This window comes from Aptenodytes forsteri, unplaced genomic scaffold (genome assembly GCF_000699145.1).
Source record: "Aptenodytes forsteri isolate BGI_AS27 unplaced genomic scaffold, ASM69914v1 Scaffold187, whole genome shotgun sequence".
Classification (NCBI taxonomy): Eukaryota; Metazoa; Chordata; class Aves; order Sphenisciformes; family Spheniscidae; genus Aptenodytes; species Aptenodytes forsteri.
This window is the reverse complement of record NW_008794084.1, coordinates 145,028-149,267: the sequence shown is the minus strand read 5'-3', so window position 1 is coordinate 149,267 and position 4,240 is coordinate 145,028.

Genomic DNA, 4,240 nt, shown 5'->3' with positions numbered 1-4,240 from the left:
TGAGAGAGTTGGCGTTGTTCAGCCTGGAGAAGAGAAGGCTCCAGGGAGACCTTATAGCAACCTTCCAGTACCTGAAGGGGCCTACAGGAAAGCTGGAGAGGGACTTTTTACGAGGGCCTGTAGTGATAGGACAAGGGGGTAATGGCTTTAAACTGAAAGAGGGAAGATTTTGATGAGATATTAGGAAGAAATTCTTCACTGTGAGGGTGGTGAGGCACTGGAACAGGTTGCCCGGAGAAGTTGTGGGGGCTCCATCCCTGGAAGTGTTCAAGGCCAGGTTGGACGGGGCTTTGAGCAACCCGGTCTAGTGGGGGGTGTCCCTACCCATGGCAGGGGGGGTCAGAACTAGATTGTCTTTAAGGTCTTCCAACCCAAACCATTCTATGATTCTATCTACGATACAGCTGATGAGGGTACCACCTTTTCTGCCATTTAAAAGGGCGTGAGAAGAATCCAAGAAATTAACAGAAGAGAAAACGGGCTTCTCTGGGCTATCCGTCTGATGGTATAAGAGCAAGATAATTTCATGACACATTCAAAACGGACGACTCTTGTCAGTGGGAGCATTGCCCTGCAGAACTGCCTGCCTCCCGATGTCTCCAAGTCTGGCCAGCCGAAGCAAGGCTCACATGAGAACGCCTTTAGCAGTAGCAGCCTGGGTTAAGGCTGTTCTCACTGGTGATAAACACGCAGGCGAGTGCTCCCGTACAGGGGTTAGGGAGACGCTCCTGCAATCGTTCGTTGCTAAATAGCGTGCTGGCCTAGAGCTGCGCTTGTCGGGCTTGTCTGGCTGTTAGAGCCCATCGCTGACTCTTGGCTGGAGCTGGCTGGGTGACAGCAATGCTGTTTTGCTACTGTTTTTGAGGGTTTTGTTTCTCATTGGAACAGACTCAAAACCCATTGAATGGTCTTGCGAAAAGGATTGTTTTGGAACAACCATTTTTGCATGGAAAGGTCAAGTTTCTGATTCTGGTCTTTTTCTCAAATCAGAAATGATCCAAGAGTCTCAGACTTCAGAAATCTTGCTTCTGGAAAATTTGTCATAGTCTTTGCCTCCGTGAAATACTCTGACTTTAATGAAATAGTATGGTATTTCTTTGGAGGTGTTCCAACCCCTTCTGCCGTTAACCCTGGAAGGACTGGTAATCTAGGAGTGGTGTTAGGCAGTGTGCCCGTGATCTCATCCAGACTTGGGGTGAGAGGTATTTCAGGAGGGTCTTTGGGGTCTCTCCTTTTGCTGTTCTCTGCCTAATGCCTTTCTTCAAGAAGCCCTTGAGCTTGCTTAGGACTTCTCATTTCCAAAGCCGAGGTGTTCCGCTTGAGTTTGTGGTGGTGTCCATGGGACGTTTTAGATCGGGCTCGTCCCAGGATTGCTGCTTGTAGTGAGCGGGTGGATGGTTATCAGCGTAGGCGATGTGCTTAGAAGGTGTTTGCAATGGCAACCTAGTCTTGATACTTCCTGGACTGGCTGGCGGAGTGCAGCTGGGTGACTTTCTGCTTGTTGCATCACTCTGTCATGACCTGTCTCGTCTGGTACGTTGGGTGTTCATGAGCTGCGGGGCATGTCAACACAGCTCAGGAGGCCTGGGTTATGGTCTTTGCTGTGTATGCACAAGTCAGTAGTCATCTGGGTTTCGCAAGAGCTCTCCCCAGCATCTGATAGGAGGGAGGTGCGGCAAAGCTCCTTCCTTTTTGAATCGTCGTGACTCTGGTTTCCCAGCTTCCTCTCTCGCCCTTTCTCCCGATAGGGATAGCACGGCAGCAATGTCAGCCAGCATTGAGACGTGGAAGCTGCAGGACAGGCAGGCTGGCGGCCGGGAGGCTTTCCTGCCCCGTCAGGAGGCGGGCGCGGGCTCCGCATTCTTGCGGCAGTGTTGGGAATCTGTGTTGTCCTTCGGAGCGAGCGGGAGCATGATTCACCAGAAAGTCCTGCGGGAACGCAGTGGGGTTTCAGGTTTCTTGAACTATCAGCTAGCAATTCCGGGATTGGGAATATGTCAGCCCAGTCTCTCCTCACCCGGAGCTTCCTCCTCCCCCTCTGCTGCTGTTCAGACCGTACTGGAGGAGATTTACTGAAAGCAGGTTTTGTTGTTTTGTTCTGAGGTTTCTTGTCTGCGAAGGTCCCAGACTTTGATTTAAAGCTGTGGCTTTTCAGATGTACCAGGCGCAAATACTTTCCCTCTGCATTTAAATGTAGCGCTTCGTTCAACAGAGATATTTATTGTGCCTTGTAAGCCTCCCTCCCTGCATGAGGTAGGCTGGGTTGTCCCCCTGTTTAATGACGGAGGAATTGAGGCACCCAGAAAGAGTACATCTTGCTCAGGGTCATTCGTGGAATCGGTGGCAGCTGGGGGTAGAAGCCAGGAGTCTGGGAATAACCACTGGGAATTAAGTTTGCTATTGTCTTTAAAACTGCTGGGCTGGAGTGGGTGTGTTGCTAAATTGCAGAGGGAGCCAGATTTCTATGCAGTCTCCTTTTTGTCATGTTCTTTTCAAGATGTTTTGGATCGTTTGTCTCCCCATGTCAGTGCATCTACTTTCCAATTAATTCTCTTCTGTGTCCCAGATGTGTGGCATGCCTGCTAGAATCTAGTTTGAATCTAGGGGCGTGTGCAAGGAGCTTACAGCAATCGAGATGCCTATCGGCATACTGCAACTAGACAGATGGGAGGCCAGGGTGGATCCCCGCTATGCATCTGCAACAGGATCCAACTGTTGCTACTCCCGAAAGCAGAGCAGAATCCGCAGGCAGCTGCTTCTGGCCTTGCTCCCATTAGGATTTGCGAGGGGAGTGCAGTCAGTCTCAGTCAAGGCTGGAAGAGGAGGACTTCCCAAGGTTGAGCCAGGGCCCCCCAACAGCCCAGGGTGGCTTTTCATCCTGCGACTGGCTGAGGCAAGGCATTGGATGTCCTCCCTGGAGCACCAGCCTACTCCCAACATGAAAGAAGAAAAGAAGATAGATGCCCCAAAAATGTAACGTTCTGGAGGGACCTCACAGCCAGTGAGGCTCATGCACGCTGCGGACATGAGTGTCTGAAGGTTTTGTTGTGGCGGCTGCCAGGTCCTTCGGGATCAATGCGTGTGTTCCCTGCAAGCTGACCTGAGAACTAGAGGGATAGGAGGTGCATCTCGAGCATTAGTCTCTGGACTCTGCAGGCATGGTCTTAGCGGGGCCACGGTTTTCTTCCTTCCTCCCCAGGGTACTCACATGCCCATGCTATGCTGTACTGGGGTTGTGCTGCAATGCTGCTGAGCATTCACATGTGAAGCGCTTTGGGATCTATTTTGAATGCAATATTGTGTCCATACAGATGTGCCACAGGCAAACCTGCATCTCCCAGCCTATTGTTGATATGGATGGTGTTGGTAGCATCTCCTTGGCTGATCTAGCCACACCCTGGCATCAGTCAGTTTGTGACCCTCAGGACTGCGGTGCAATGTGTTGCAAAGATTGCCGAGTGCGGCACAGCAGGCTGGGGCTCTGGGCCACCAGCAGCGGGAGCTGCTGCAGGGCTTGCTTTCCGGAATGCTGTCTAGCAGCAGCCTCTTCCAGCGGGGCTGAAGGCTCCCTGTGGCTGGCCAGCCAGTGGCTGCAGGCAGCGTGTGTGCTTAACGCCGCAGCTTGTGCCATATGGACCTTCTCCTCCTCCCCGCTTGCCCTCTCCATGTCTCTTTCCCCGCTCTGCTCCCCTCCCCCTGTGAGTGGTTTGACAGAGCAATTGGGCAGGCACTGGGACGGCAGCTCTGACATAAATCTCTCCTGGTGTGGAATGAGGGGTATAAATATCCAGAGAGTGATGTGATCTTTCCAGCTGCTATTAATAGGTCCCCAGAGAACAAGAGCGAGCGAGCGAGACTGGCTGACACTTAAAGGGCTAGCAACTCCCTTATGTGCTGTGAAAATTAATCGGTGCTGTGGCTCACTGTCTTCCTCCAGGCTAGAGCAGAGCCCTTGTCGAGGTGCGTGGGGAGGAGGCAGAGGAGGAGGGAGCAACTAACGACTCGCTAGTTAGGAAGCGGTGATAGGCCAAGCTGTGCACGAACGATCCCACTAACTAACTGGGAATGCCTGGGCGGGCTGTGTAGCGCTGTTTGTGCAGGCTGCTCTCGGTCGGCCACCGCGGTGTGCCAGCCAGCCACCGGCTCAGCCTTGCCTCGCAGGGAGGCAGGTGCCGAGAAGTCCCTTTTGCAGGCAGGGAACTCGCTGGCGGGGGGGGGGAAGCTGCAGCCTGCGCCCCGT